The sequence below is a fragment of the Orcinus orca genome, chromosome 8, assembly GCF_937001465.1.
Source record: "Orcinus orca chromosome 8, mOrcOrc1.1, whole genome shotgun sequence".
In the NCBI taxonomy this organism is placed as follows: Eukaryota; Metazoa; Chordata; class Mammalia; order Artiodactyla; family Delphinidae; genus Orcinus; species Orcinus orca.
In genome coordinates, this window is record NC_064566.1 from 74,013,701 (window position 1) to 74,027,505 (window position 13,805).

Genomic DNA, 13,805 nt, shown 5'->3' on the forward strand with positions numbered 1-13,805 from the left:
AGAGAATGGCATTACTAAAATCTAATAATGAAAAAAACCCAAAAGAGCAAAAGATGTTAAAAACCAAATGTGATTGTCCTCCAATAAGATGTCATGGATTTTGGTATCATCCTTGGAAGAGTTAGAAATCAGTGAGGAATACACTAAAGACTGAGGAAATTCTAAATATACCTAAAAAAGATGAAAAATTGAAAACAATTTAGAAAATATAGCTACATGACAGATGAGATTGGACTTAAATGTGCAATTGATGTACTAAAGCATATTTATTATCTAAAGGGAAATATAATAAATTTTGTATCTCATGCTGTCACTGTCTCTTTAAAAAATCTGTATCCCAACATGTATTCAAAATATAAACAAGCAAATATAAATAAGACTATAATAATGCATGGTATATTATAAAATTTAAATCCATTTAATCACCAGTATTATTTATGCTTCATATTTTTCAATAATAAAATTCTTAGCAATTCATTAATATTTCTTCTTATAGTTTTCTGAAATTTTAAAAACTTTTTATTACCAACATAAATTACCAGAAAAACTAGGAGAATATATACCACAATTATAATGAGCAATAACTTTTCTTATTATTCTTCCTACAATTTTATTTTACAGAAACATCATTTTGAGCATGCATTTTCTTCATAGTTATGTAAACACTTTTCTAAAATTAAAACAAAAGAGATTGCTAACAGTTTATAAATGAAACCAATTTATTTAAGAAATTAATAACCCTGGAAAATGACAAATATTCATGACTAAGATATTATGGAACTAATTTAATTTTTAAAAATTTTAAAACAACATCCCACTTTCACCCATGGACAGATCATCCAAAATGAAAATAAATAAGGAAACACAAGCTTTAAATGATGCATTAAACAAGATGGACTTAATTGATATTTATAGGACACTCCATCCAAAAACAACAGAATACACATTTTTCTCAAGTGCTCATGGAACATTCTACAGTATACATCATATCTTGGGTCACAAATCAAGCCTTGGTAAATTTAAGAAAATTGAAATTTTATCAAGTATCTTTTCTGACCACAACGCCATGAGACTAGATATCAATTACAGGAAAAGATCTGTAAAAAATACAAACACATGGAGGCTAAACAATACACTACTTAATAATGAAGTGATCACTGAAGAAATCAAAGAGGAAATTAAAAAATACCTAGAAACAAATGACAATGGAGACACAACGACCCAAAACCTATGGGATGCAGCAAAAGCAGTTCTAAGGGGGAAGTTTATAGTAATACAAGCCCACCTTAAGAAGCAGGAAACATCTCGAATAAACAACCTAACCTTGCACCTCAAGCAACTAGAGAAAGAAGAACAAAAATAACCCAAAGCTAGCAGAAGGAAAGAAGTCATAAAAATCAGATCAAAATAAATGAAAAAGAAATGAAGGAAACAATAGCAAAGATCAATAAAACTAAAAGCTGGTTCTTTGAGAAGATAAACAAAATAGATAAACCACTAGCTACACTCATCAAGAAAAAAAGGGAGAAGACTCAAATCAATAGAATTAGAAATGAAAAAGAAGTAACAACTGACACTGCAGAAATAAAAAAGATCATGAGAGATTACTAAAAGCAACTCTACACCAATAAAATGGACAATCTGGAAGAAATGGACAAATTCTTAGAAATGCACAACATGCCAAGACTGAATCAGGAAGAAATAGAAAATATGAACAGACCAATCACAAGCACTGAAATTGAAACTGTGATTAAAAATCTTCCAACAAACAAAAGCCCAGGACCAGATGGCTTCACAGGCGAATTCTATCAAACATTTAGAGAAGAGCTAACACCTATCCTTCTCAAACTCTTCCAAAATACAGCAGAGGGAGGAACACTCCCAAATTCCTTCTATGAGGCCACCATCACCTTGATACCAAAACCAGACAAGGATGTCACAAAGAAAGAAAACTACAGGCCAATATCACTGATGAACATAGATGCAAAAATCCTCAACAAAATACTAGCAAACAGAATCCAACACACATTAAAAGGATCATACACCATGATCAAGTGGGGTTTATTCCAGGAATGCAAGGATTCTTCAATATACGCAATCAACGTGATACATCATATTAACAAATTGAAGGAGAAAAACCATATGATCATCGCAATAGATGCAGAGAAAGCTTTTGACAAAATTCAACACCATTTATGATAAAAATCCTGCAGAAAGTAGGCATAGAGGGAAATTTCCTCAACATAATAAAGGCCATATATGACAAGCCCACAGCCAACATCATCCTCAATGGTGAAAAACTGAAAGCATTTCCACTAAGACAAGGAGCAAGACAAGGTTGCCCACTCTCACCACTCTTATTCAACATAGTTTTCGAAGTTTTAGCCACAGCAATCAGAGAAGAAAAGGAAATAAAAGGAATCCAAATCAGAAAAGAAGAAGTAAAGCTGTCACTGTTTGCAGATGACATGATCCTATACATAGAGAATCCTAAACATGCTACCAGAAAACTACTAGAGCTAATCAATGAATTTGGTAAAGTAACAGGATACAAAATTAATGCACAGAAATCTCTGGCATTCCTATATACTAATGATGAAAAATCTGAAAGTGAAATCAAGAAAACACTCCCATTTACCATTGCAACCAAAAGAATAAAATATCTAGGAATAAACCTACCTAAGGAGACAAAAGACCTGTATGCAGAAAATTATAAGATACTGATGAAAGAAATTAAAGATGACACAAACAGATGGAGAGATATACCATGTTCTTGGATTGGAAGAATCAACATTGTGAAAATGACTCTACTACCCAAAGCAATCTATAGATTCAATGCAATCCCTATCAAACTATCACTGGCATTTTTCACAGAACTAGAACAAAAAATTTCACAATTTGTATGGAAACACAAAAGAACCCGAATAGCGAAAGCAATCTTGAAAACAAAAAAAGGAGCTGGAGAAATCAGGCTCCCTGACTTCAGACTATACTACAAAGCTACAGTAATCAAGACAGTGTGGTACTGGCACAAAAACAGAAAGATAGATCAATGGAACAGGATAGAAAGCTCAGAGATAAACCCACGCACATATGGACACCTTATCTTTGATAAAGGTGGCAGGAATGTACAGTGGAGAAAGGACAGCCTCTTCAATAAGTGGTGCTGGGAAAACTGGACAGACACATGTAAAAGTATGAGATTAGATCACTCCCTAACACCATACACAAAAATAAGCTCAAAATGGATTAAAGACCTAAATGTAAGGCCAGAAACTATCAAACTCTTAGAGGAAAACATAGGCAGAACACTCTATGACATAAATCACAGCAAGATCTTTTCTGACCCACCTCCTAGAGTAATGGAAATAAAAACAAAAATAAACAAATGGGACCTAATGAAACTTCAAAGCTTTTGCACAGCAAAGGAAACCATAAACAAGACCAAAAGACAACCCTCAGAATGGGAGAAAATATTTGCAAATGAAGCAACCAACAAAGGATTAATCTCCAAAATTTACAAGCAGCTCATGCAGCTCAATAACAAGAAAACAAACAACCCAATCCAAAAATGGGCAGAAGACCTAAATAGACATTTCTCCAATGAAGATATACAGACTGCCAACAAACACATGAAAGAATGCTCAACATCCTTAATCATTAGAGAAATGCAAATCAAAACTACAATGAGATATCATCTCACACCAGTCAGAATGGCCATCATCAAAAAATCTAGAAACAATAAGTGCTGGAGAGGGTGTGGAGAAAAGGGAACACTCTTGCACTGCTGGTGGGAATGTGAATTGGTTCAGTCACTATGGAGAACAGTATGGAGGTTCCTTAAAAAACTACAAATAGAACTACAATATGACCCAGCAATCCCACTACTGGGCATATACCCTGAGAAAACCAAAATTCAAAAAGAGTCATGTACCAAAATGTTCATTGCAGCTCTATTTACAATAGCCCAGAGATGGAAACAACCTAAGTGCCCATCATCGGATGAATGGATAAAGAAGATGTAGCACATATATACAATGGAATGTTACTCAGCCATAAAAAGAAACGAAATTGAGCTATTTGTAATGAGGTGGATAGACCTAGAGTCTGTCATACAGGGTGAAGTAAGTCAGAAAGAAAAAGACAAATACCGTATGCTAACACATATATATGGAATTTAAGAAAAAAAATGTCATGAAGAACCTAGGTGTAAGACAGTAATAAAGACACAGACCTACTGAAGAACGGACTTGAGGATATGGGGAGGGGGAAGGATGAGCTGTGACAGGGCAAGAGAGTCATGGACATATACACACTAACAAACGTAAGGTAGATAGCTAGTGGGAAACAGCCACATGGCACAGGGATATTGGCTCGGTGCTTTGTGACCGCCTGGAGGGGTGGGATAGGGAGGGTGGGAGGGAGGGAGATGCAAGAGGGAAGAGATATGGGAACATATGTATATGTATAACTGATTCACTTTGTTTTAAAGCAGAAACTAACACACCATTGTAAAGCAATTATACCCCAATAAAGATGTTAAAAAAAAATTAAACAACTCATAAATGGATACGATAGATATTATCTGAGTATCTAAGAAATCAGGAAGATATTTTGCAACACATGGGATAAGGCAAGAATGTTTCTAACTAAAATATAAGGTCGTATTTATTTTTGGATAAATGGAAACACCAGACTGGATGAAATAAAAAGACAGTGTTGATAAACATGTGGAGCATACTGTTTCCTCATATGTTCCTATTGAGAGTGTGAATTACCATGATCAATTTTAAACTGCTTGCCATTTATCTACTAAAGGTGAATATGTGAGATTCTATAGTATAATAATTCCACTCATAGATTTACCTAATACAAATAGATGTATAAATAAAAATACAAAAGAAACATATTTGAATGTTAATAACAATACTCTTTACAATAGTCACAAACTGGAAAATTCTCAAATGCTCATGTACAGTAAAATGAATATAAATATTCTATGTGTTCACACAATGCAATAATATATAGCAAAGAGGAAAGAAAGGATTAACACAAAGCAGAACAATATGATTACATTTTATAAACATAACTGTATGAAAGAAGCTAAATGAAAAATATTGAAGATTATCACATATATAAAGTTGATTCAACAAAATTAATCTGTATAATTAGAGATCAAGATAGTTGTTATCTTTGGGTTATGGGTGATAATAATTGGAAGAGTATACAGAAGGTCTTCTGGGATATTGAAACTTAGTTTCTTGATCTGGATACAGGTTTTTGATAGTGCTCACTTAGGGAATTTTGAATTGAGATATATATATATATATGAAGATTTCTTTACCCGTTCATCCATCCATGACACTTAGGTTGTTTTCATATCTTTGTTATTGTAAATAATGCTGTAATAAACATGGGAGAGCATATGTTTTTTCAAGTTAGTTTTTACTTTTTTTCTCAGATACATACCCAGATGTAGAATATCTAGATCATATGATAGATCTATTTTGAAATTTTTTAGGAGCTACCATACTGTTTTTCATAGTGATTGCACTAATTTACATTCCTGCCAACAGTGCACAAGAGTTCCCTTTTCTCCACATTCTCCCCAAAACTTGATATTTCTGTATTTTTGACTATAGCTATTCTAACAGGTGTGAGGTAATGTTTTATTGTGGTTTTGATTTGCATTTACCTGATGATTAATATCATTGAGCATTTTTTCAAGTAATTGTTGGTTTTCTGTACATCTTTGGAAAAATGTCTATTTAAATCATCTGCCCATGATTTAACTGGGTTGTTTTTTGTTTTTGTTTTTTTGTTTTTGTTTTCATTTTTGCTTTTGAGTTGTATGAGTTCTTTATATATTTTGGATATTAACCCCTTGTCAGATATACAATTTGAAAATATTTTCTCCCATTCAGTAGGTTGCATTTCCATTTTGTTGATGGTTTCCTGTGTTGTGCAGAAGCTTCTTAGTTTGATATAGGTCCTCTTTTTATTTTTACTTTTATTGCCTTTGTTTCTGGTGTCATATTAAAAACAAAACAAACAAAAAAAGCAACAACAAAAATAAAACATTGTCAAGACCTATGTCAAGCAATTTACCACCTGTGTTTTCTTCTAAGAGTTTTATAGTTTCAGGTCTTACATTTAAGCCTTTAATCCATTTTCAGTTAATTTTTATGTATTGTGAAAGATAGTGGTTCAGATTCACTGTTTTGCTTGTGGTTGTCCAGTTTTCCCACACAATTTATTCAAGAGACTATCCTTTCTCCATTGTATCTTCTTAGCTCCTTTGTCATAAATTAATTCACCATATATGGGTGGGTTTATTTCTGGGCTCTCTATCCTGATCCATTGATCCATGTGTCTGTTTTTGCGCCAATACCATACTTTTTAAATTATAATAACTTTGTAATATAGTTTGAAGTCAGGGAGCATGAGCCCCCCAGCTTCAAGATTACTTTGGCTATTGAGATGTTATGTGGTTCCATATAAATTTTAGGATCATTTGCCCTACTTCTTTGAAAAATGCCATTGGTATTTTGATTGGGATTGCATTGACTCTGCATATTGCTTTGATAAGAAAACAAAGATAAGAAAAACAAGTTCTCGGTGTAGACTTCAGAATTTCTATTTGGAGTTTTCTGAAAGTAACACCCTAGTTGAAAAGACTTGTTTTAAAGCTGCCTCTTTTTATATACTGTCTTTTTATTAGGAGTAGCTTTGGAGAGACTGAAAGAAATTATGTTATGCTAAAATATTTCTAACAAGCCCCTTGACAAAACTAATGATACCTGTTTGTGCATTTTAAAAGCTCTTATTTAAAAAAAAGTGTTTTGAAAAATAATACAGCATTGTAAAATGTTAGAATAAAAAACCTCCATATAACATCAGTTGACATATATTTATAATTTAAAAATATGGCAAAGGCAACCAATTCTCAGAAGACACTCAGGAACTTCTGTTTTCCTATAATTTGATTATTTGCTTTAGTATCAAATGTCAAATACTCCTGGCCAGAGCCTTTCCTAGTATTTACACTAGCAAGGGTAAAGTTGGGAACTTCTAACTATGATATAAAAATGGAAGCTACCTCTCTAAAAAATAAAGACGAGGTCAGTACAGTATGACCTTGTAGTACCCAGTAGATCAACAAATGTAGGTGATGATCAGTTCTGATCATCTCAGAAGACACAGAAACAGTTCTGTAGATAACTACCAATTGACTTTAGAGGCTTCTAGGAAATCTTTACTCAGGGGGATTCTGGAAATGCTGGAGGACATGAAGTGTAGCTGGTCCACCTGGCTGCTCAGTTCTCCATATTCTATGAATAGCCTAAATGTTAATGAGCATTCCTTGATGACTGGCTGAGGGGAAAACAACACAATTTTCTTCCATGGACACATTGCTAGAGGCTAACCCACTCTGGGACAGAAATCTGATGTCAGCTGAATCAGCTGAAACTTTAGATGAAGCATTTACTCATATATAATTTCCTAACTGTGACCGTATGTCCAAAATGTATGATTTGAGTTCCAAATTACCAATATTGTTACAAAGGCAACATTAATCAAAATACCAATGATTTTTGGCCTAGTGTAATCACAATTTTAGGTTAAATATTAATGATTTTTTATCTAATCCAACTCATGATTGTACAGATACAGTGTTTGGCTGTCACAGCCAGCCTGAAAATCTGGCTCATGAACTGTATAAGATAGGATTACCTTACATACCTATGCTTGTCTCTGGGGTTACCTGGAAGTCAGCTAAAGACTTTTGTCTATGATAAAGATGAGATGAGGTAGCTAGTAATTTTTAATGTGCTTTTTAAAGTTTGAAACTCCTCTGGCAGAACCCAGGACCATTGTCTAGAACTGTGTAGATGAGTGGCTGACATATGGCAGCTTGGTTTCCCTACATAATCTGGAGTTCATTGAAACAAACAAATGAAAAACCCTAAAAACTTCTGCTGGAGTTCTCTTAAAATGAAGATCTACCTGCATATCTTGATAGATCATAATCCAGAGATAAAGCCTATCCTGTGAAACTTAGAAAGGACCTGGGAGCTGCACTTGGATGTTCCTTGGGACTCATGTGCTTCCATGCATTTTATTTCTCTGACTGGACTCTATCTTCTATCTTAGAATCTTAAATGTCTATTATCTGTGGAATCTTGTAAGTGCTTTCTGTTATCCTATCTGTGCAACCTTTGCTTTAACTAACTGGTTAAAGTAAATATTTCACATAATGAAATGGATACATATGGTTCTATGTCTATTCCTTTTTGGCAAACTTTGTCCTGCAGAGTTTCATTCATAAATTCATATGAATTATCTTAGGTCGAAAAAATCACAGTAGTAGCAGTCTACATATGCAAAACATTTTATATTTACAGTAGGTCACATTTTACCATCAAAAAGCTCTGCAAAAACTGATGCCAATTCTTTCCTTGCTATAGGTTAAGGGTAGTGGGTGACGTTAGGTCCCTTCTCATTTTCATCAATTTCCAAACAAATTCAAAATACACATATAGGGTCTAAACAAAACACCAGACCAAGTCTCTAGCCTCCCATTTCATCTAGATTGTTGCTTCTAAGCCTCCTGCAATGCAGAATTATTGCAACTCCATAAGTAGGAAAATTGCAATTTTCCTGCAAAAGGCTAAGATTCAGGGAATTTAGGTGAATTTCCTAAAGTTCTCAAAGAAGTTTTCCAAACTCAGGTCTTCCGTATGCAACTTATACAATGAAGATTTTCTAATAACGGTTTGTAATAAAAGTTTTAGTGACTTTAGAGTTATATTAAACTGCTATTCATGTTTAAAACTCAAACACTGGATTACTTGCATTTGATGAATACCATCATTTATAACAGAAAGCTTTATTAACTAAAGATGGTAACCTCATGTCAGACATCATATTTGATAATTTAATGATCCTTTTATTTTTTTAATTAATTAATTTATTTATTTTTGGCTGTGTTGGGTCTTACGGGGGCTTTCTCTAGTTGCAGTGAATGGGCTTCTCATTGCGGTTGTTGAGAAACATCAGCTCTAGGCGCATGGGCTTCAGTAGTTGTGGAACTCAGGCTCGGTAGTTGTGGCTCATAGGCTCTAGAGCACAGGCTCAGTAGTTGTGGCACATGGGCTTAGCTGCTTTGTGGCAAGTGGGATGTTCCCAGACCAGGGCTTGAACCCGTGTCCCCTGCATTGGCAGGCAGATTCCCAACCACTGCACCACCAGGGAAGTCCCAGATCCTTTTTTTATAATAGTTTAATTTATGGATCCTGGGTTTAACTTGAGCTGACAGAAAGTTGGACCTCATTTTGTTTTCAATATATCCCATCTACTAAAGTCTGATTGTTCATTTTCCTGAATGTTACAGTGTAATTGGTTTTATTTTATTTTTCTATGATGTGAAATGATAGCCCAGGTGTAAAATCAAACAAGACACATAATACTAAAAATTAAATTGGTCTTTGTCTATTAAGGAAAACTCAGGTACAGGCACGAAAATAATGCCAGTACTGTTGCAAATATTCTTAGCTTTTAATATACTCCACAGTACATGGCAAAAGTTTTTGAGGAGACACTAGACTGACAGGTTAATTATAGAAGATGTAAAACTATATGTACAGGTAGCAAATCAAATGAGTATTCATTCACTTGGCACTTCACCAGAAAACAGCAGACAACTTTTATTTGAAACCATTTGAGGATACATATCATATAATGTATGACATTTAAAATTCCCATAACAAATGCATAGTGAGGCTGCCAGCAAGATTACTGATTCACATTCAAACAAAAATTTATGGGAAAAAAAACCCACCTTTATTCACTTCAAAGTAAATGAATTATCCTATTAGGATGTGCTGTACTATAGTATGCTGCACGATATCCTTCAAGTTGAAAGAGATCATCTTCAAGTTTTACCATTACCACACTGATGCCTTGACATAACTGGAAAGTTATATTCCATCCTTTGTCATTTTGCACCAAAGAGATGCATATATTGACAAGGAATTTCTTGATCCATTGTATTTGGACCAAGGAAAATATTTTTTTCATCTACATTTATACAGAAGAGTTCACCTTGCTTTGAAGCCAGTTTGAACTTTTGAAAGTAAACGTAAGTGATTCCTGTCAGAACAAATCTATCTTGAAAAGATAAAACTTCCAGAAGACAGTTACATCAATATGACTCTGATTTTCACGAATGCCATGTAATACCCTCAACTACGTTGTTTATGGGTCTGGCTAGACCTGGCCTTGATATTTCATGTTATTTTGACTATGAATGAGTCTTAAAGAAGTATGAGACATATTTCACAAGAGTAAGAATGGTTCTGTTCATCTTAGCCAAAATTATTTCTCCCCACTGTTGTACCATATGGTCTGTGAAGATTGTCTATTTGGCTACTGCTATTAGCCCTAGAAATAGCCTCTTTTCAGTAGTGAAATTATTCCTGTATGAAAGGAACTTGCAGGGCACTTTGGGAACACACTTGGGAACACCAAAATCCACTTTGGGATCCAAGTGGATCTATATCACCCTAAGAAACTTTTATTAGTATGAGATTGCTTTCAAGTTTTTTGATAAATCCACAAATGGGATACATGAATGCATTCTAATATGGGATCCTTGGCAGAAATATGGTTTGAATATTCTTTTCCTTTACTATATAGCTTAATTCTGGATTATAGATCTATATAATTTTCATTGGAGAAAAAAATATAACAACTTCTCAACTCTGGTGTTTGCCTAACTTCCAAAGCTATCAATGACTATTCATTGAGGACTGACCTTATTCCAGGCCCTTTTCTAATAAAGGTACATGAATTTATTCATATTTTTTCTGGACATTTCTATATAAGTCAATTTATTATAATTTTATCATTGAAGAAATTAAGGTTCAGCTAAGTTTAATTCATTTATTCAAACAATATTTGAGTGCCTACCAAAGGTGGATTTATTGAGAAGTTAACAAAGACTATGCCTCATTGTTGTTCACTGGTAAGGACCTCTTCCAATGCTCTGAAAACAGCCCTATGATTATGTTCATATGGTTCTACCTCATTTAGCATTTGCAATGTTTTATTATTTTTCTTATAGATGGTTCCCCAATTTATATAAGCTTCACTTGGCACAAAATTTGCATTCAATCCTGATAATTGTATACAAATTTTCAGTCACTTTCCTAGATACATGAGATACCTCAGTAAACAGATAAAGTTCTTACATTCTGGAATGGTTAACAGAAAATAGCCCATAATCATAACAAATTAGAAAATGGTGCAGTATGATAGGTGATAAATGGTGCCAAAAAAAGAATAAAGTTGAAGAGAATTCAGGAGTTGATCAGTAAACTGGAGTAGGGAAAATAAGTGGTTGCAATTAAAATAATACATTAAGTGTAATAATAACTGTAATACATTAAGTGTAATAATACATTAAATATATTAAGTAGTTGCAATTAAAATAATACATTAATAGGCCCATGTATTATTGTATACAATAATACATGGGCCTATTAAGCAGATTAGCTTTGATCAAAGACTAGAAAGAAGTCAGAGAGTTTGCTATGTGAATGTCTAGTGGAATTTTGGGCAAAGCCCTAATGCCTCCCTCAAATTCATACAGCTGGGAAATGAAGGTTGTAATACAAATACGGTATTCTGGTTTCAGAGCTTGTCTTTATCACTATACTACACCATATCTACATTGACAAATTGAGTGAAAAAGTCAGTTGATAAATGTTTAGAAAACCCAAAACTAAAGGAAATCAAGTGGCATTAAATATAAGCTCTGTTCTCAAATAATTGATAATATCATCAAGAAAAAACATATACATGTAGATGCATGATTTTGGAAGAGACATAGTCTCATTGTCCAATAATTCCTGATATTGGATCTTAGAGATTATGCCCAACATGTTGCAGAAATCTTCCTGGAAGAGCTGTAGCTAGAGATTAACTTTGAAGGATCAATAGGTGAATGAAAGGACTTTTTAAACAAGGAGAGGTGATAAATTATGATATTGATACCCTGGTGTCCAAGTTGGCCCCTTTGTCCAGAGTTGTATTGTCATTCTTTTAAACCTTCTAAAGATGTTAAAAATATTTTTGTCTCCTACGTGTTAGGGAATGCCTGAGGCAAGGAAGGTATTATGAATCTCAGTTTACCATGTCAGCAATCATCCAAATTTGGAGTAGACACAATTTGGCACATATGTGATTATGAATCAGTCTAATTTATGTTAAAATGGAAAGGGCATGACTGCTGGATCCAGTGAACTATTTCATTGCATCTGGGCACCATCACACTGAAGATGCATGTGTGTGTGTGTGTGTGTGTGTGTGTTTGACACGTTACTTCAGTTCATAGCATATGCTCTGGTCTTTTGAATTCAGTAATAAAACACACAAGACATAAACCATTACAAACAGATTTCTGCTAAGCATTCTATATGAAAATTACAGAGTTTCTTCTGAGTAGTAACAAAATGATAATAATGCTAACAACGCAATACTTATTCAAAATAAAATTAAATTTTTTATACTTAATCAGTAAATCTATAAATACATCAAATTCATTGTGCATGCAGTAGTAGAATTCAGTCTTTAAAGGATCCTTACTATGCTTTATCAACAAATAAAACAAGTTTTATCTGCTTTATAAAATGAGATAGCCTCCATCCTGTAGTGTCCACCAAGGATCTCCACATCCTGCTATCTACACTGTTGTATAGTGCAGTGTTATAACTCATACATAATTTCTGTCTACCTATCCACTGGGGAACATTTAGAAATATATGGAAACAACTTTTATTGTCTCAGCTTGGGGGAGGGGCTGCTACAGTAGTGCCTAGAGACGGGAATGATGCCAAACATCATACAATGGATCAAATGGTCTCTCATAACAAAGAATTATTTAGACCAAAGTTGTCAGTGCTGAGGTTGAAAATCACTGTTGTTCCTTTTGACATTGTGTAGGGTTGACCTGTGTAACGAATTATATATTGTGGAAATGATGGTGTGTGGCTAATAAGCCTAAGTCATAGACAATATCATGGCTCCTCCTGTATTGCCTTATCTGGGGAAAGCTAGTTGCTGTGTTATGAAGACACTCACATAGACAGGTCTATGTGACGAGGCACATAGGATTTTTGCAAGATGTAATTGATCCACCTTGGATGCAAATCCCTCAGCTCCAGTGAAGCCTTCAGATGACTGCATCCCTAGCCGTCCAGACCACAAACTCCTCGTGAGAGTCCTTGAGCTGTAACTGTTGAACTGTGCTATCTCTTAATATTTCTTAATCTCAGAAATGTGAAGTAGTAAATATTTGTTGCTTTTAGCCACTAAGGCTTGGGGATAATATGTTAGGCAAAAATAGATAACAAACAAACAAATAAATAAATAAAGTTTTCATATAAGTATTATGGTTATTAGAGCCAAGTACAATTGCATATTCCACTATAAAATTAGATTAGGTTTCAGCCTTCCCTTTGAGTGTAAGAAGAAATGTTTTTCTTTCTCCCCATCAGCTGCTCAGTTAGTCAGTTCTTTAAATCCTTTCTATCCAAAATGTGTCTCACAACACAGAACACTGGCATCACTTGGGAGCTTGTTACAAATGCAAAATCTCAGACAATATTCCAGAAGTACTTAATCCAAATTTGGATATTTACAAGATCCCCAGGTTATTCAAAGTCCTTTAAAATTTGAGTACTGTCTAAAAAGGCTAGAAAAAGGAGTAAAGTAAGAAACTCCACTAGTTTTTGCTATCTGTT